Source organism: Ovis aries, chromosome 15 (genome assembly GCF_016772045.2).
Source record: "Ovis aries strain OAR_USU_Benz2616 breed Rambouillet chromosome 15, ARS-UI_Ramb_v3.0, whole genome shotgun sequence".
NCBI lineage: Eukaryota > Metazoa > Chordata > Mammalia > Artiodactyla > Bovidae > Ovis > Ovis aries.
In genome coordinates this window covers 13,590,395-13,611,954 of record NC_056068.1, presented here as the reverse complement: position 1 = coordinate 13,611,954, position 21,560 = coordinate 13,590,395, and the positions used below count along the sequence as shown (strand labels likewise).

The following is a 21,560-nucleotide window of genomic DNA, read 5'->3' as shown; positions in this document are numbered from 1 at the left end:
AACTCCCACTATAATATCTTATCTCTTTAAATGAGTACTTAGTTCCTCAAAGTCTACTGGTGTGCCTTCAAATTATTTTGCATAATCCCCCAACCACAGAAATACCCAAGGCTCTGCCTATAACAGATATTCAGTATGGGAAAGAAACTCATATAAAGAGTGATTTTGCATGGAAGGCAAAGATGATTAAAAAAAAACCACAACAACTCGGCAATACCACAGCTTCCCTTTGCTTCTGAGAAAAGGCCTATGAAAACTGACTTTGAGTTTCTGGATCTTCCTTTGCTTTGCACCACTAGAGGTGAATCAATGCTAAAACAACTATAGCCACCCACCAGAGATATGCTGATTTAACATGACAAATGCCAAGGAATTTAGACATTAAATTGATCTTGGAAGCTAAGCTCCCCTTCTTTAACTCCGACAGAAAAGGAATCACAAAATTCACAAGCGGTAGAAATCTTGTCTAGAGTATAGGTGGGGCTTGTCATTTACTAAAGGCAGATACTTATCTCCAGTGCACTTTTGTTTACCAACCAAGCAGCTAAGGCTGTTGTTCCTGTACTCAGTGGAATGCTGCCTCTTTATAATGTCTTTGGCAGGATTATTGCTGGCAGCACACAGATAGATTGGCCACCAAAATGTGTCTAAAAGGTTTGGAGGCTCTTTTAATATCTTTCTCTTGGTTGAGAAGTAAAACCTGGGATGTAAACCCTATTTCCCCTCGAGAAAATGGGCAGCTCTTCCGGCACATGTTTTAAATGATTTATATTGTCTGACAATGGAAAGGTAAATTCTCTCACAGGATTTACGGCATGATTCTCGGCCATCTGAGTTTTGTTGATTTCACCTTGTCTCATTGCTCAGAGAATTACAATTAGATAAAAACACCTAATGTCAAGACATCCAATAACCCCAGCACGGGGCATGGTGACTGTTACAAGCATGTTTCTCTGTGAAAATCACCAAAGATTGTACATAGCTACCATGCCCTCCACCATACACACATTTTGATACTTTCAGACATATTTAAGGAAGAGATGATAAACTTTTTAACAAGGTAACAGGAATAAATACAATATGCTGAAAGAATCATCCAAACAATTTTTTTTTTTTTTTGAGATTAAAACTCACGTGGGAGTTGTGAAGGAATTTTGACAGGCCCTCTTAAGATTATTTTAAACACATCGGTAAATTTATTTGAGGTTAAATAACGGCAAAAATCCATTTACAAAAACAAAAATAGTCTTTTGAGACTGTCACTCAAGATAAAGTTTGACTTAATCTATGTAAATAGAGATAGCACTTTCTAGAAAGAGTTATAAAGTCAGTCACACACACAAACCTCAGTGGTGGCTCAAAAACATCCTTTGTTGCCGGACGTGAGAAAAACACACTCGCTTCTAAAAAAAGCCATAGGAAGGAAGTGGAAGAACCCCGGGGGCGAGTGGGAGTGTGAAAGGAATGCTGGAGCTCTTCCTTTTTTTTTTTTAAACATGTATGCTTGCTGTGGTCCTTAATAGTAGGGCAGTAGTTCAAGTGAGCAAAGTAAAATCGTGATTTTTTTGTTCCTATTCTGTAGGTGCACTATCAGCCAAATAGATTTGAAAATCCTGATCAAAGTAAGTTGATACTCCGGCATTAAATTGCCCCAGGGTTAAAATGTTTTTCTAAAAAATCAAAGGAAGTCAAACACCTGCATTTGATTCTCATTTCACACATCTCAAAACAACTTAGATTGCCAAAAAAGTATTAAAAGTCATCCAGGAGCGAACACCGGTAAGCAAAGCCTTGTGCTGACAATTTGCTATGTCACACAACCAGCTGTATCTGTTAGGGGAGAAACTGAAGCCTCTTTTGAAAACACAAATGTGGTCATGCCTCTTCTTACTTAAAATCCTTTGATACCTTCTCATTGTGCTAAGGCTCAACACAAAATGATCAATATGACTTGCAGAGCTCTTCATGACCTGACTGCAGCATAGCTGTCAAGCATGTCACCCTAGCTCATATGGGTTGAACGAGTCTTATATTCAGCACAAAAATTCTTTCAGTTAACCCCACAACAGTTGAGGTGGAGAGTCTCATTGCTCCCATTTTTCCGAAGAGGGATTAGAGAAGTTGAGTTACTTGCCGAAGAACATGAAGCTGGAGAATGCTGACATCAGACACTGTTTACTGAGGAAATCAATACCCATTCCCGATCCCTTCTCACTGGGCTGCCTCCAGGATCACAGCTGGTAAATCTACATTCTCACTTTCCCAGCTTTCCTTACTATTTGGGTTGTGTTCTGGCCAATGATACACAGGCAGAAGTTCACCAGAGGGTTTCAGAGAAGCTTCTAATTTTTTTGATAAAGAACTTGGCATTGTACACCTTTCCCTGCCCTCTCCCTTCCAATGGCACCGTCATGCCCAGGACCGCTTGCGACACAGACATGACAAAGTGATACTTAAGAAAGCCTGTGATGAACTCGTGAGTCTTGCACCAATCCTGAACTGCTTATTTTCAGTCTTTTTGTTTTGTGGGGACAATACATTTAGACTATATATCCTCCTCGTTTTCCTGGCTCAAATGGTAAAGAATCTGCCTGCAATGCAGGAGACCCAGGTTCGATCCCTGGGTTGGAAAGATCCCCTGGAGGAGGGCATGGCAACCCACTCCAGTCTTCTTGCCTAGAGAATCTCTGTGGACAGAGGAGCCTGGTGGGCTACAGTTCATGGGGTTGCAAAGAATCGGACACGACCGAGCAACTGACGCACACACGGTATACTTGCCTGGAGAATCCCATGGACAGAGGAGCCTGGCGGGCTACAGTCCATAGGGTCCCAAAGAGTCAGACATGACTGAAGCGACTTGGCACGCACGCACGCACAGCCCCGCCAACCTCTGAGTTCCTCAAAACTACCATGTTCTTCCTGCCCTCAAACCTTTACTCTTTCCTCTGCCTGGAGGAATTTCCTACTTATCCTTCAGATCTCAGTTTAAATATCATCTCCTCAGGGAAGCCTTTCTTGATCTTCTTACATCTTCCAGACAAACTCTGTTTCCCTTCAATTTATTCACAAAAACCTATACTTGCCCTCTGCAGCCATAATCACAATTACAAACAAATGAGTATTTAATGCTCATCTTCCCATGCTACTTGGTAAGCTCAGGAGGTGAAAAATTGTGTTCTGATTGGACAGAGTAGGCCGTCAATATGTATTTATTGAATTAATCAATAAATATCAGCTAGATATTTATTCTTGAGCTAGACATAAGAGGTCATTCATCTTACACAGCTGAAACCACATGGCATGCCAGGCTGGAATATGTCTTGTTAGACTCTGTGAGCTGCCATAAATCTCTCAACAGAAAGGAAGGAGGGAAACTGAGCTGCCAAGGCTAAGTGTGAAGACAGAGGCAATCCCAGTAAGAAAGAAAAGAATGCTTCCAGTCCCAAGATAGTGGTAGTCCCAGAAATAGAGAAATACACCAAGAAGAAAACAGTAAGAGCAGGATGGGAGCCGTCAATGAAAGCAGGGAGGGCCTTGTAAAGACAGTTTTCAGGAGGCCAAATATAGGCACAATGGAGTATTTTCTGCATCTCAAGTTTTGCATTAGGCATTTTGGAGATTTTCCTGGGAAAACATATCCAACTATATAGTGGAGTTGTAGGAAAATGTTTCAGTTTATAGAAACTTGTCTTATTACCAAGTTTCTTGTAGCCCATCTATTCTGTAAGCAAGAGGTAACTGGTTTGTATCATCGTTTTAAAATCACAGCTCTTTGTGTCATTGTAACACTCTTTCATCACCATGAAAGTGATCTTTTTATATTCCTTTCTCCTCCATTAGGGGCTTTCCTGGTGGCTCAGTGGTAAAGAATCTGCCTGCCAAGTAGAACAGGCTTGATACTTGGGTGGGGAAGATTCCCTGGTGAAGGAAATGGCAACCCACTCGTGTATTCTTGCCTGGGAAATCGCATAGACAGAGGAACCTGGCGGGCTACACTCCATGGCATCGCAAAAATGTCAGACACACCTTAGCGTCTGAAATAACAACTCTTCCATTAGACTATAAACTTGAAGGTAGGAATCTTGTACTTGTTTAATTTTGGATTTTCATCACAGAGCAAGTGCCAGCACAGAATATGAATTCACTCTATTGTATTATAATGAATCAACAAAATGCATAGGGATGTCAGGCATTTGGTAAATACACATCAAATCGAATCTTTGATACATGACTTGGAATTGTGTCCCTTTCAAGGTATTTTGTTCAGCGAGCATAGTTAAAAGAGTCTACAATCCACCAAAGTCTGCATTATATACAGAAAAACTAGAAAGGAGTCTGAATTTTCGAGACAATATGAATTGAAATGGCAATCTTTTTATCGTGTGCATACCTCAAGTACAAAAACAACTCAAAACTTGCAATTAAAAAAAAAAAAACTTACAAAATTTCTCTGCTCACCAATTCTGACCATCCTCTATTTTCTATTAATTCTGTGTCCTGAGGGTGATGGGAAAAGAAGAATGTAAGAAAGAGTAGATTGAGATGAAGAGCAAAGACCATGAAAGGGAGGGTGAGAACTGGAGAAACAACAGAAAATACAAAGAATGAATAGTCAATTCACCCTTATTTTCTCTGGTCTGATAAAAATGCATGCAGATCCTAATTTTATGGCCTACTCAAACTTCATAAGTTATTTAAAAAGAAATTAATTTAAAGCTAAATGCCTTCGATTTTTACAACCAACATGCTTGTGACTTTTGAATCTTTTAGTCCTGTTCATCAAAACCATCAACCAAGTACTAGAGGAACAGAATACCCTTAGTTGATGATGAATACAATCTATTTCCTCATGTACAGAAAGTGAAACTTTTTTTAGTGTACATCATAATCTACCTGTGTCATAAATATGCTGTGTTTCATTTGCATAACGTACTAATTAAATACACATTGATATGAATTCAGTTAACCTGAGTGGCTTGTAGAAGTGTGAATGGAATCAAGTCCTGATACGGTAATGACAAAAAACATACTGGTAGTGAGAAAAAAAAAGTTTGCTTTAAATAGCTGAATTATTATTTTCTAGTTTAAAACAGAGTGAAACTGAAAGAGGCAGCTTGAAGAAGTTTACACGTGTTTGAAACCCACATCCTGTTGTTATCCACCGTGCTGGCACGGAGGAGATGAATGTTCTCAATAGGGTCCCGTTAGCTCTTATTTGCAGAAGGCTCCCCCCAAAAAAGTCACATCCACACTCACGCCCCCTCCACATGGCTGGGCAATGGTCCAGGCATCACCACCGAGGAGCCTCATTTACTGAGTAAACATCTAAGCCCAAGAATACAGTGGTCTAACTCAGTAAGCTCAGACCTTAAGTTTAAAAGATTCTCCATGCTTCATTCCGGCCGCTATCAGCAGATTCCAAATCACTCATGAGCTCAGGCCCATCGGCCTAAGGCTTAAAAGACCTTATAATTATAACCAGAGAAGGCTAATGGCAGTCAGCCGCTGAGAATAAGAGCAACATTAGAGTACCCAGACTTTTGTTCCTGTTTATTTATTTATTTGGTTGAAATGCATGTGTTGCTGCTTCAGGCAGATGTTGGTATCCTAGCCTTTTGTACAGGAAGCTGTAGAAAGAGGAGGGGGGATGATTGGTAGGAAGCAGGAGGAAGGCTTGTTGGGTGGGAGCAGAGAATATTTTATAGGCCAAATGACGTTTTTTATTGTTGTTGGCCCAACAATTTAAAAACAAAAACAAAAACACTATTTGTAGCTCTGTTCAGCACCGTTTCAAAAGGGTGAAAACAATCCTAACAACCTGAGAATCCAAAGAATTGCAGATTGTTGTTTTAAACTTTAAAATGGCTGTATCTTGAATTTCCTCCTTTATGTTATTCTATTTAACAAGCACTGACGCTTCCTAAGCTACTGCATGTCTTTTTAATTTTCTAAGAGGGGACTGGCCCCCTTCAAGATGTTCCACCAACTCAGCCCTGTTTTTCTCAGATGTTTCTTCGTTTGCTTCTTCTGAAAAGCATGTGTTGATAGACTACAGCGACTTGATTAAGATTTATTTTTTAGACAGTGTTTTCCCCTTGCAACTGTGAGCCGGCCTCACTCAGATGGGAAACCAGGGCAAATGATTCTAATGCTTCAAGCTTCCATCTCAATAACCCTTTAAAATGAAAACTGTAGAGAGTGAAATGAAAAATTTGTTTGCATCTGGAAGCGTTTACACACAGAGGTGTCCTTAGCTTCAGTTGTTTGTCTAGAATTTCCATTTCTGAACCGACTTTCTCCAGTGGGGGTGCCGAAGACAACTGTTGGCAAAATCCTTTTTTTTTTTTTTGCAAAAATCCAGAGGCTCCTTCAAGTTTAATCAGGCTGGAAAGGCTAACCATGACTCATAAGATTCCCCCGACACACACACAAAAGTCAGAAGTCAGAAGGAGAGCCAATCTCTGATTGCCCAGAGCAGCCACTGGCTTAACTGACAAGTCAGCGTATTGTCATCAAGCCAGTTTCCTGCTTGGAAGACCTTGACTCCTCTTAGCAAAGGTGTCAGCACCTCTTTTCCCGAACAATCTCAGCATGAATGACAGGGCCTGAGTCCAACAGAAGATGTCTTTAATCTTTTTATGGTTCAATATAAAGGTTACCTGAAAAAAAGCCTTAGGATATACTTTCAAGATACTGACTTCTGGTTTTTTTTTAAAACATCAGTGTGTCATGTTTGGATCTGATCATTCTTTTAAAGAAGAAGGGCTGCTGGACATCCACAGAGACAGTGTATTCAGCAAAACTTCCTATATGTTGATGTTTGGTAGAAACCAATGCAATACTGTAAAGCAATTATCTTTTTTTTTTTTTATTTTTTATTTTTTTTATTTTTTAAATTTTAATATCTTTAATTCTTACATGCGTTCCCAAACATGAACCCCCCTCCCACCTCCCTCCCCATAACAGCTCTCTGGGTCATCCCCATGCACCAGGGACACCGGTACCCATCCCTAAAGGCTTGTCAATCAAAGGACTCTTCTGAAATGCAGTTCTGACTTGGCTTGGGTATGTGGTCACTCTGTGTGGTGTGTTTGTGTTGGGGGCCATGTAGAAGAGTCTAGAAGGATGGGGGTAGGAAGAAGAAGGAGCAAGAAGAGAGGACATCTCAAACTGGAGGTGCCCCATAAGACCCAGATGATGCTGGAAAAACTAAAGTTTCTTCACGAACGAAGAGAGTGGCAGGCACTCTGCCACCCCACACCCCATTTCCAACGCTCTTCCCCGTTGCCCGGCCCTTCGTCCTACTTTGAATGGCAATATGGTACCTGGAGTTTGAGACTATGAGAGAAAGGAGAGGAGCATCACAGAGATACTGATACTGAGCCTTGATATTATTGAGCTACTCAATCAAATACCAATGATGACCTATCTCCAGAAATACGGTAAATGTGAGAAGAAACGTCCCTATTTGTTTTAAGCACCATCAATCAGTGTTGGGTTATTTGCAGCCTCCCGTTTGAGCACGCTCCAGGAGATGGTGAAGGGCAGGGAAGCCTGGCGTGCCGCCAGTCCGTGGGGTCACAAAGAGTCAGACATGACTGACCAACGGAACAACAACAAACCCTCCCCCCTCAAAAAAAAATTGATTTGGTAGGGACAGCAGACCAAATAAGTTTTTTGAGGGATTTCCCTGGTGGTCTAGTAGTTAAGACTTCACCTTCCACATGAAGAAAAAAAAGTCTTAAAAAAAGTTATCTAGTCTTAGAAAACTTTGTGGGGAAAGGACGGCTTTGAAAAATTCAAGTGAAGCCTAATATTCTTTAGAAGGTAAAACCAATTTATCATGTCCTGCGTGTGTGAGCTTATTCTCTCAGTTATATCCGACTCTTTGTGACCCCACGGATTGTAGCCCACCAGGCTCCTCTGTCCATGGGATTCTCACATTTACCATATTTCTGGAGATAGGTCATCGTTGGTATTTGGTTGAGTAGCTCAATAATATCAAGGCTCAGTATCAGTGGAATAGATTTCCATTTCCTTCTCCAGGGGATCTTCCCAACCCAGAGATCAAACCTGGGTCTCCCGCACTGCAGGCGGACACTCAGACTTTTACGTCTGCAACAACTTAGCATTGTTACACCATCCCCTAGTTCACGACATTTATTTAGAGGAAGGACAAGACGTATCATATAGTTGTCACTATGCAATTACTTGTTTTGACTGCATATATTTTTACCCAAGTTTCTAATCTTATTTTTCTGTATAAGGCAAAGATATCAGCTAATGGGATGCTTGGCTTATCCTCCGTCCTTTTTATAATACCGGACCACTATCAGAGAATTTTAAGAGAAATGTAACATAAGGAATGGAAAGGGCAAAGCAGTCTTATGTGGTCACTTGCAACGTACATGACACAGCAAGCTACTTCAACTCTCTGAACCTCATAGGGCTCATTTATAAAATGAAGAGTTCAATTAGGTCATTCTTTCAGTTTTATGTTCTAAAAAGTTTGATTATAAGCAACCATGTTGTATAATCACAGACAGCTGTATAATCCTGTTTTTGACTAACAAGGAAGATGTCATAGTTCTAATCCATCACCATGAACAAAAATTTAAATTGTAAAACTTATATTCGATAGAGTCAGAGTTCATAAAAATCAATGACATTCTCTGGCTCAAAGAGCCACTTCCCTCCTGATTGATGATTCTCTGATAGTGTTTTCAAAAGGTGGTCTGTAGTCCGTGCATCTGGCTGGGTCCCACTCAAGAGGTACTGGCCAGAATTTCTGGGATGTCACTCAGAAATCTGCCCTGTTCACCAGCATCCTGCGACATGCTGACCTACACCAAAGTCTGAGCACCACTAATTGGACCTAAGTGTCACTAAAAGTGAAATTGAGATGTAAGTAGACTAAAATTATATAGAGGGTGTGATCGTCAAGGGCTTCCCAGGTGGCTCAGTGGTAAAGAATCTGCCTGCCAATGCAGGAGATGTGGGTTCGATCCCTGGGTCAGGAAGATTCCTCTGGAGAAGAAATGACAATCCACCCCAGTACTGCCTGGAGAATCCCATGGACAGAGGAGCCTGGCAAGCTACAGTCCATGGGGCTGCAAAGAGTCAAACACGACTTTACACATGATGATCAAACAAAATGCTCAGTCACAAAGTCAGCTCTTTATTTTTCTAAATGTGCTGACTTAAAGTAACGTAAAATGTTCTCATAGATAAGATTAAACTTGACCCTCAATGCATTCTTGATTGCATACTTAGAATTCACAGAAATCAAAGTAAAAAACTTCCCCAGGATTCTGATTCCTGCTCATTTTGTTTCCTCTTGTTTTTCTCTTCCTGTTACCATTTGTTTTCATTTAAAACATTTAATCCATGTTTTAAAAACCCTTGTTTTAATGCTCTATTTCATCTGCCACCCCAGAAATGGCAAGTTTTTGGTTGCAAGTGCCATATTTTTATGGCTTACTATAATCTCATCTGCCTGCACTTTCTGGCTTGTTTTCAATACTGTCATCCATTAATAAACCAAAGAATTTGCATTTACTTTGCATCTATGTGTTTATAGATCTTTACATGGCTAAGTATGACCGTAATCATTATACTGCTCCTCCAGGAGTTAAAAGTTTGAAAATTCCTATTCTAGTTTGTGTATTTTATTGGATTGAGTATATTATGGTATTATCATATCTACATAAACAATTTACTTCTTAAGATTACTTTATTCACCCTAAGTTTAGTTGTACTATCACATCTTTAACCAATTGTGGTTTATTCAGTTTTATCACAAATCAGTAAAAATAAAATGTTCTGTAAAATCCCATGTCTAATTCAGGTATGTTTTGAATCTGCTTCCTATGGCTGTTAAAAGTTGGAGCTAGAGCTGTAAGAGAACAATACTGCTTGCTAATGTTTCAAAGCCAATAAGACCATTTGAAAGGCAAGATAAAACAAACCAAAACAAACACATTGAGTAAAAAAAAGGCTGAAGCCCTTATAATTCCAACCATTTAAGAGCGATATTAGTCATTGTTATTTCATCACAGTAATATGTTTGGCATTTCTAAAGTGTTTCTCAATCAAAAAATGTCCATGTATCTTGCAAAAAATCAAACTATTAATGAATCATCCAGAATGCCATAAAAGGAAGTCGGATGTCCACTGTGAAGGATGAAGACCACAGAGGCAGATGAGCCCACACTGTGACCTGCATGCCCCTCAAGGGAGAGCAAAGACGGTCCTGAAAGAAGCGGAAAGTAGAGTGGGGTTCTGAGAGTTCACACACCTGTAAGCACAGCAGAAATCCCTTCAGTCTGTACTTTGTCTCTGCAGGTGTGGAGGGAGGCTGCGGTGGCACAAGAGCACTTGGAGCAGGCCAAGTGGTTGGTCTCATTAAAAGGGGACCCAAAAGGCAGGAGATGAATTAGGAGTTTGGGATTAACAGAAGCACAATACTATATATAAAACAGATAACCAAAAAGGACCCACTACATAGCTCAGGGAAACATACTCAGTATTTTGTAATAACCTCTAAGAGAAAAGAATCTGAGATACACACACACACGTATAATTGAATCATTTTGTTGGACACCTAAAACTAACACAACATTGCAGATCACCTATACTTCAATAAAAAATAAATACAAATACAAAAACAAAAATGAAAGGGCACCCAATTTGGAATCAAGAGACTTGACTGTGTGTATCCTTATTTCTTAGTTGCATAACCTTGAGCCTGTTGAAATCTCCCGGATAGAGACTATGTTTGCCCTCATAAAAGATCTGTAACAGTGTGCTAACATACTTCCTTCTCGGGGCCTTTCTGAGGGAAAATTGAGATAATGTATGAAAATCCCTGTGAAGTAAATGTTGGTTCTGACTGTAATTCACAGAAGAGCCGGATCACTTCCCTGGATCCTGTAACCTGAGTTGTGGCCACGTGTACCCGCGTGTCTCCTGCCTGGGCTGTCTTTCCTACATTTGCCCACGTTTGCCTCAGCAACTCTGCATCCCCATGGAAACTGGCTGGGTTTGTAAAGCCTCCTCGTACACCAAGGTGTTGCCAGCTGTCGCTGAATTGGTTACAAAGCGAGGACCCCACCAGCTCATGTCTTGTATGACCCAGACCCCCTACTCAGTTTCGTATCTGGAAACTCTGACTCTTGCGTGCTGCAGGAGAAAAAAGGATCTCCAAACCAATACCTACCTCTGGCAGGAATGTGCAGTGGAACAGACTGAGGCAAAAATAAGTCATTTGAACACAATATGCAACAGTGTGTACAAATATGCTTTATGGCTGAACTTGAGCTTTTTCTGATTGTTAACATGTCCCGTTCTTTTGTGCCACCCACACAAAAATGTGTTCTATTAGGAGTCAGGTTCTATTCCTGACCCTCTTAGTCAGACTGGGCAAGCTGTTTTAATTTCCCTCAGCTTTATTTTATCCATTTTGGAATCTCTCCTCATGGACTCTACCTTATTGAAGTTTCAAGTTATATCTTTGAAGCTAATAAAGGAGGGTCTGCAAATGAAGAATTAGGAATCATACCCGAAGTTGTAATGCTGGATCACTTCTCAAGATGCTTCTGAAATGAAAACGCTGAAAGGAGTGCAAGTCCCTGACATATTTGCTACACTAAATACACGTTTCTTCAGCCGTACACATAAATCCTTTCATTATAAGAGGAGTTCTGAACGGCAAGACCCTCTGACTTCAGCAAAAAGTTAGCAGATGGCACAGACTTAGCCATACCAGGGTTATAACATTAACATAAGGAATTCAAATTGCTATGGAAACAAAACATACTATTTACTCCTTAGGGCACAAAACAAGAGCTTTCCCGGTGGCTCAGTGGTAAAGAATCCTCCTGCCAGTGCAGGAGACACAGGCGATGTGGGTTCAATCCTAGGATCAGGAAGATCCCCTGGGGAAGAGCATGACAACCCACTGCAGTATTTGTGCCTGGAGAATGCCATGGACAGAGGAGCCTGGTGGGCTTCAGTCCATGGAGTCACAAAGAGTCGGACATGACTGAAGCGACTGGGCATAGCACAGGGCATGAACAAACAGTATCAGCTAACTTTTCCTCGGGTCTTGGTAGAAACTGCCACAGAGGAGGCCAGATTCCAGAAGAGGTCAGAAAGGTGGCAGATCAACATGCTCAGTGCAAAGCATCTTAGTCCATGCAAATGGACAGAAAAATGAGTGCCCTTTCCTGACCCCAGTGCTTGGAAGAGGAGGCGAGAGAGAGTTTGCAGGGGCAAAAAATGCGACAGGAAAATGACAGTGATACCTTGCTCATGAATTACTGCTGCAAACATTGTAATCCTTTGAGGGAACAACTGAAATACAGCTTCTGAGGTAGCTGCACTGCACTGAAGCCTGCAGCGTGGAAACTGAGCTCAGGAGAAAAAGGAACAGGTAACTCAGCAGTGACGACCGTGACCCTCCTACATCCGTCCTGGGCTGGAGTTTTAAGAAGATGACAGCCTTTCAAAACCCTTATTCTGAGTATCACTGGTAAGGTGAAATTGACCACATCTCTTGAGAAAAATGAATTGTCTCTTAAAGCAGTCAACCATTTTCAAATGCAGGGTTTACTTCCAGGAGAGAAGCTGGAAACTGATTGATATGTTATTTCCTAGGTGCTGAGTGGCAGGATGCGCTTCTAGGTTTCCTGTGCCATGACACCCTTGCCCCCTTCTGGGGCTGGGTGTGTTCCAAGGACACACCTCAATAATCATCATACTCAGGGAGGTGTGTCATAGTGGGGCCCCTCTGTGATGGAATATTCAAGGCATATAAATTTAGAAATACTGGAGACTAACTAAACCATAACCTTATGGAAAAGTAACTCTTCCATTGAGCACATCACATATTCTTTCACATAGTAGGTCCACAGGTAATTTTTAAGAGAATGAAAGAATGGCCACGCAGCCTTCCGAGGAAGGGTATAGCACTCCTAGCGCCTAACGTGTATATGTGCACAATCTAGGAAAAAAAGGAAAAAGATTTCCTTGCAAGTATAGAAAATTTATCAGCTCCTTGGACTTTGATAGAAAATACACAGTCTTTAAAGAAAAGGGTGAAAAACAATAACAGAGTCAGTGCTGAGCCGATGGCTGAAGTACAGAAAAACATTCTAATAGAGAATGGGCTGGTTTCAATAAGCCCTAAGACAATAGAAAAGTTATGTCTCCATTGAGTGAAATTCCTACCCCACATATTAAGACAGTGGCACACACATAGACCAAAGAGAGGAAATATATGATTATAGGTGCTGGACTCAGCCAACACAAATGCAGCATGCGTATCTATTTCAACAGCAATGTGGAACTGCTCAGTTTCTAGCCAGGGGACAAAAGAAAAGGAGGCATCAGGGGAAAACAACAACAACAAAAATCCTTCCCTACAGTTTCCCCAAGGCAACCAGAAAGTGAAACTTAATTAAACAACTGAAATGTAATTACCTACCGCTTACCACACGTGGTGCTGATGTGTGCTTCCCATTCTCCGTGCCTTATTAACTGCCCTGTGCTGCCTGGAGGTGGGCGAGAAGCATTGGATCGGGGTAGCCTTGGCAGGCGGGGGAATAAGGAAAGCACTGCTGACTCTGCTCCCCCTTCAGGGGTTCGATTCCTCCAGGAGCCGGTTTCAGCTGGCCGCACTCCAGGCTGAGACTGTGAGTTGTGTCTGTTTACAAAAGAGCTGGAGTATATGGTGTATAGACCTACCTCCCCACCAGTGGAGCAGCAAAAACAAAAAGGAGGCTTCTTACACTTCCTAGGCCCTGACTGAGCCTGCTCGTTCAGCCCGTTTGTTATTTTTACATTCTGTTTCGAACGACTCAGCGATTCCTCCTATAGGAAGAAGCATCAACATATGGCCCCTGTGAAGCCATATGACATTTGATTTCATCTTGACTCTGCAAACATGGAGTTGGCTTTCTCTTCCTGACAGGCACATACCTCTATAACCAGGAGGATGTCACCTCTGCTCTCTAGGATTTTAGTTTATTATGAAGGTTCTGCTGTGATGGTATTTGGCTAGCTTTATTTAATCGTCTGAAACTTCCTCTTCGACCAGAACATAATCAAGCATACATCTTAAAAAGGGTTTCCCTGGTGGCTCCGCTGGAAAGAATCTGCCTGCAATACAGGAGATCCGGGTCCAATCCCTAGATTGGGAAGATCTCCTGGAAGAGGAAATGACAACCCCCTGCAGTATTCTTGCCTGAAGAATCCCATGGACAGAGAAGTCCGGCAGGCTACAGTCCACAGGGTCACAAAGAGTCGGACATGACTGAGCGATTGAACATACACACACACGCACACACATCTTAAAGGTAAATATATTTTCTTCCTTGTTTGCCCAGAAACAAACATTTGAAAAGTCAAAAATATGACTTTGGAGGAAAATAAATGAGGCAAATGCTGGACTGCTTGAATGAAGGCATGCATGGATTAGGTTAAATCTCTGAAAACTCAGAAACATCCTCAAAAAGTTATAAATCAATGTAATGTCAGCATTATAAGTTCACTTCATTCATGTACCGTGTTAAGGACTTGGCCATGTTTAACTGCAGCTGCTGCTAGTTAGAGGAATTCAAAGAAGCACCACTGTTCTCGAAAATGTGAAGTCACCTGTTATTGAAGACGATTAAGAATAATGGCGGGATGAATTCATGGTGGGAATTTTATATCACATAGATTAAAATGGGTTTCCCTTCAGGACTTGTCCAAAGTAAGCATCTATGATTCTGCGGCTATGGTGAGATTTCTGGGACAGCTGGTCATAGGAATCATGACTGCACCACGCATCTGCTTCAGCTCTCTGGTCTGCCTAAATGGCTATTGGGTGACATACTCCTGAGAAAGTATTTAGATGGGTGATACTAAAGGGACCAAGATTAAACAGCTCCTTTTTCCTTCTACTCACCTTGGCATATCCTGGTAAATATATGCAGCCCATCAAAACAGGGCCTTTTGCTCTATGTTTCTCCAAAATGGGTTCATTTGGCTCCCAATCTGTCCTCCTATTCATTTGCCCCTCCTTCACATCTCCCTTGGGTGTCTCTCCCTATCTCCTTGATGTCTAAATGTTGGGAGACCCAGAGCTCAGCCCACAGGCCTCTTATTGAGCCTCTTATCAAGCTTTAAATAATGTCTATGATTCTAGTCATTGATAACTGTCAAATTTATATCTCTAACCCACGTATCTTTTCTGAAATCCAGATTCATATGTCCAAATGATATCTCCTCTTAGATATCTAAGCTTTAACATGTCTAAAATAAGCTCCTAATATTTTTCCCCAAAGGTTGATCTGTGAAGAAGACAGTCTCCTCCTTCTTAGCCTGGAGCAACCCCATCCTTCTACTTGCTCCAGGAGAAAACTTAAGTGTTATTGTTGGTTCCTCCTTCTCCCCTCAAAGCCAAGCCATTAAGAGCGCAGTCATTGTGACGAGATATCCAGAAGCCAGCAAATCGTACCACTTCTGCCAATATTGGTCTGTTCTGAGACACCATCATCTCTTATTTGGATTAATACAACAGGCTCCTATATAATCTTTAAATTTATTGGCTTTTCTCCCTCCAGTCTTTTTTTTTTTTTTAAACACAACAGACAAAACGATCCATTGAAAACCTAAGTCAGATTATGCCACTTCTTTGCTTAAATCTCTCCAAGGAGTTCCCACCTCATTTAGAACAAAAGCTAAAGTTCTCAACGATGGTCTGCAAGGTCCTTCACAATCCGCCTCCCACGTCCTCTCCCAGACTCCAATACCTCTTTGACATCAACTCCATCTCTCCCTCCCTGGCTTACTGCTCCAGCCACACTGGCCAGCTTGCTGTTCCTAGAACATGCCAGGAATGCCCCTGTCTCAGACCCTTTGCTCTTTTAGATCAGGCTGCTGACGCTCTTCCATCCGCTATGTGTATGGCACTCTCCTGTACCTCATTCAGGTCCCTGCTCAAAGGCCACCCTCATAGGGAAGATTGCACGGTGATTCTATTGAAAGCTGGCCCCTTTCTTTGCCTCATATTATTCCACAGCATTGCCAGCATCTAACATTTATTTATTTTACTTTTATTTTGGTTTCCCCACTAGAATGTAAGCTTCATGAGAGCTGAACTTCTGTTTGCTGTGTGCCTGCTACAGTACCTGGCACATGGCAGGAGCTCTATAAATACTTGTTGCGTTAATTGATAATGTGCTAAAAAAAAAAAAAAAACCCACCTTGGTCCAGATACCCACAAACTACCTTTCTCTTCCATGTTAAAAGGTTTCCATGATCTCACAAAAGATACCCACCTTACCTGGATGATAATTTTCATACATCTTTTAAAATGCAAATGGTCAACTGCCAGAAACTTAGTGCTTCCAAAGTAGTTTGGTGGGTAAAGAATCTGCCTGTGATGCAGGAAACACAGGTTCGATCCCTGGGTCAGGAAGATCTCCTGGAGGAGGAAACGGCAACCCACTCCAGGATTCTTGCCTGGAGAATCCCATGGACAGAGGAGCCCGGTGGGCTTCAGTCCATGGGGCAGCAAAGAGTTGGACACAACTGAAGTGACTCAGCATGCATGTATGCCAGAAACTTAAAGTTTTAAGAAAACAGACCAGATTATGAGCTAAAAGCAAAAACAAAACCCAAAAAACAACATGTATTTAAATACCTTCCAAGCAAAATCTCAGAAGCATCCCACCACATATCATGCGCTTGGCTATGTTGCTTTGCAAAGAGTGGAAACGTAAGGAAGCTCTGGAAGTCTGCAAACACCAGTATGTGGCCTTAAACTGATTTAACACACACAAAAATGGCACTGTGCCTTTGGAGACCTGGAATGTAGCATTACAGGTTTTCTCCAAAACAGCTTCATTTACTTAACATTACTCTGACCCTTTAACTTCTAACTTGCTGCACAATTAAGCCATTTAAACCTTCAACTTAGCTCTCTTTGTGCTACAATCTGGGTCTAAAGTGAAGCAAAAACAACCCTACACCTTACTGTTTTGCTAAAGTTTGTTCTGTCCGATGAAGATGTTTGCATATGCAAATTTTAGCACCACGTCTGATTAGCACGCAATTGTATGGCTGAGACTTTTTTTTTTTTAACTCTTTCATCCAGTAAATGTTTATTCAGCCCCTACTATGTATATCAGGCACACAGAGTCAAGTTTTCCTAGCCTGTTTCAATGCAAAAAGTTTTTATATAGTGCTGATCGCAGTAAAGTTTGTTACCATAGAAACAAGGAGGAAAGTCACAATCAGAACTGGCATCAAGTTGCATTGAAAGTATGGTACTGTTTTTGACAGCAATGAAAAACAATCTGAATTCTGCACTGTTTATAAATTAAGGCAATAATCTTGTCTCTCTTGCATGGTCTGTCTTACTTTCCCATAAAATTGCAAAGGTTTTGAAAGAATCATTTATTTACCTCTTGAAAAGTTAAAAAAAAGTTCAACTTAGATTAAAAGGGACAGAATTTACTAGGTTTCACCAATATTTGGCTTGGGAAAAATTACGCTAGCCCAAAATAGTAATTTCATGCAAATGAAAGTAATTTACTTTCACATGTTTATACAAATGGTTGTTAATTTTGGAAAGCTTTTTGGTAGCTTTCATGTCTATCCCTTTGTTTACTTTATTTACATGTTTCCTTTCTATTACAAGTTATTCTCCACAGTGCTAAAAGAAAAAAGAAAAACAAGCAAACACTGAATTTAGGGTTAAGGTATCTAAGTTTGAGTCTGGATTATTTTATGGCATAGCTATGTGGGTTAAGACAAACAACTCTGTGACCACGAGACTCAGTTTTCTCATCTGTAAAATGGAGAGATACTTACCAGAATTATTCTGAGGTTTAAATAAAATAACCTTTAGGATGCCTGGTAAAAAGCAAAGCGATATCATATTTGTGACTTAAGGCAAACGCTTGCCTCTCCCAGGCCTTCATTTCTCATATAAAAAATGAGGATTAAAAACTACAAAATTTATAGGACTGTTGTGGGATTCAAATCCTTAGTTTAAATTATTATAACACATAATTCATGCTCATTATAAGGTTCAGTTCAGTTCAGTTCAGTTGCTCAGTTGTATCAGACTCTTTGCGACCCTATGGCCTGCAGTGCGCCAGGCCTCCCTGTCCATCAGCAACTCCTGGAGTTTCCTCAAACTCATGTCCATTGAGTCGGTGATGCCATCCAACTGTCTCATCCTCTGTCATCCCCTTCTCCTCCTGCCTTCAATCTTTCCCAGCATCAGGGTTTTTTGTTTTTTTTTTTTTTTTAAATTTTAAAATCTTTAATTCTTACATGCGTTCCCAAACATGAACCCCCCTCCCACCTCCCTCCCCACAACCTCTCTCTGGGTCATCCCCATGCACCAGCCCCAAGCATGCTGCACCCTACGTCAGACATGGACTGGCGATTCAATTCTTACATGATAGTATACATGTTAGAATTCCCATTCTCCCAAATCATCCCACCCTCTCCCTCTCCCTCTGAGTCCAAAAGTCCATTATACACATCTGTGTCTTTTTTCCTGTCTTGCATACAGGGTCGTCATTGCCATCTTCCTAGTAAAGACAATCTCTTTAACAAGTGGTGCTGGGAAAACTGGTCAACCACTTGTAAAAGAATGAAACTAGATCACTTTCTAACACCGAACACAAAAATAAACTCAAAATGGATTAAAGATCTAAATGTAAGATCAGAAACTATAAAACTCCTAGAGGAGAATATAGGCAAAACACTCTCAGACATAAATCACAGCAGGATCCTCTATGATCCACCTCCCAGAATTCTGGAAATAAAAGCAAAAATAAACAAATGGGATCTAATTAAAATTAAAAGCTTCTGCACAACAAAGGAAAATATAAGCAAGGTGAAAAGACAGCCTTCTGAATGGGAGAAAATAATAGCAAATGAAGCAACTGACAAACAACTAATCTCAAAAATATACAAGCAACTTATGCAGCTCAATTCCAGAAAAATAAATGACCCAATCAAAAAATGGGCCAAAGAACTAAATAGACATTTCTCCAAAGAAGACATACGGATGGCTAACAAACACAGGGTCTTTTCCAGTGAGTCAGTTCTTCACATCAGGTGGCCAAACTGTTGGAGTTTCAGCTTTAGCATCAGTCCTTCCAATGAATATTCAGGACTGATTTCCTTTAGGATGGACTGGTTGGATCTCCTTGCAGTCCAAGGGACTCTCAAGAATCTTCTCCAACACCACAGTTCAAAAGCATCAATTCTTCAGCGCTCAGCTTTCTTTATAGTCCAACTCTCACATCCATACGTGAGTACTGGAAAAACCATAGCTTTGACTAGATGGACCTTTGTTGGCAAAGTAATGTCTTTGCTTTTTAATATGCTGTCTAGGTTGGTCATAGCTTTTCTTCCAAGGAGCAAGCGTCTTTTGATTTCATGGCTGCAGTCACCATTATAAGATAGTATCGTTCAATTGTCCTGTCTCTTTGGAATTTTGCAAATGTGCTTGGTAGTTTCACTTTTCCTTAGTTCTCTTTCATAGTATTTCTCATCTTTCTCTTTATGGACATCTTTATTCTTACCTCTCTATCTCTAATACAATTTTCCTATTATTATATTTGTATTTCTCTGATCCTAATAAAAAAAATCTTAGTGCATTTCAACTTTTTTCTTTATCTTTATGAATCTCATAGTTATATCTATTGTGAATTTTTTTAACAACCAGAAATATTAAATTAGGTCACCGATCAATTACATATATTTCTAAATGAAAAGGGTAGCAATGGTGACTTGCACTGGAAAACTAAAACATTATTTGAAACAGAATCTGCATAGAGTCATGTAGTTCATATAGCTATATGCTCATACAACCTATTCTTTTTTTACATTTTTAATTTGTTTTAAACAGATACTCTTTTGTAAATATTCAAACAATACACAAAGCTCTAAAGAGAAACAAGTATCACCTGCATCCAGCCACCTAGAGGTCATTACGATGAATGTTTTGTTGAACTGCTGTCATTAATCCCAGTGCAAATATGTAAATACACATTAGACATGTATGTGTGTGCGTACTTAGTCGTGTCCAACTGTTTGCAACCCCATGGACTGTAGCCTGCCAGGCTCCTCTGTCCGTGGGATTTTCCAGGCAAGAATACCGGAGTGGTTTGCCATGCCCTCCTCCAGGGGATCTTCCTGACTAAGGGATTGAACCTGTGACTCTTATTATACTGCATTGGCAGGTGGGTTCTACATTGGCAGGTACTAGCACCTCCTGGGAAGCCCTAGATATGTATAATTTCACACAAATGGGTTCATGTACAGATGGTATTTTACTGCCTCCTTTTTCATTTAATATTTTGCCAGGTTAATTCTATGTTATTATAATATATATATGTCCTAAATTTTAATGGTTGCATAATACTCCATCATATACAGCTATCAGGGAAGCCTGATTCTTTGCAACCCCATGGACTACACAGTCCATGGAATTCTCCAGGCTAGAATACTGGAGTGGGTAGCCTTTCCCTTCTTCAGGGGATCTTCCTGACCCAGGAATTGAACCAGGGTCTCCTGCATTGCAGGCAGACTTATTACCAGCTGAGCCATCAGGGATGCCCTAGTATATATAAATGTCCTGAATTTTAATGGTTGCATAATATTCCATTAAATAAATGTATCTTAATATAGTCAGTTCCTTATGGGTGGACATTAAGGTTACTTCCCCCTTCCAACTATTAAACACAATACTGCAGGGAATAACATTTATGACAGATCCCGTCAGAATAATGGCTCAGAACAAATTTGATGAACTAGTTCTTAAACACCTCCTAACTTACATATTTTCCTTTGTCCACAAACCAAGGAATTTCTTTTTTCTTGTTATAGAATTCAAACCTTGCAGCACCTTAAAGTGAAGTTCACTATCAGTGTTGCTGTAAGTACAACTCTCCGTATGGGACAGTGGAAAAGGGTAGAAAAACTGTGTGGCCTGACCTATGACTTTTCAGTAATTCAAACATTCATGCAATATAAATAGTAGTGCTTAAACCAAAATGCTTCCTTATGCTACAAATCAATAAAAGTATTTCATTACTCATTTCTAAGTCTACTTTAACTGAACATTTTTAGTCCATAGAAGACCCTATTCACAACCTCCAGAAATATACATTTCTTCAGAAAGAGGATTTTACAATGACTGGGAAAAGTCTAGTCTGGAGGATGTGTTAAGAATTCATAAAGTTCAAGGCAAGAAGGAGAGCAGGGAGATCACAATTTTCAAATCTCCTGTCCATAGAAATTAGTGCAGAATCTCAAGGAAAAATATGAAATATAAATAACAAGTCTTCTGGCTCAGTCTCCATTTCTAGAGAAAGCAACAATGGGAGGTGAATAGAGTGTAAGAGACTGGTGATTCGTTTTCTTCCTTTAGCCTGATTAATTCTACTTTGCAGAAGACTATGCATATTCACTCTGGATCCCTGATAACTGCACTGTCGTGCTGTACGCTGGCCATTGAGATGATGGTCTCTTTGCTGATGGGGAGA

General features: G+C 40.5%; 1 protein-coding gene across 1 annotated transcript in view; it reads right to left on the bottom strand.

The window, feature by feature from the left end:
• Positions 1 to 21,560, bottom strand: part of MAML2 (mastermind like transcriptional coactivator 2) — a 407,963-nt gene that overhangs the window by 308,594 nt on the left and 77,809 nt on the right. The window lies entirely within an intron of this gene.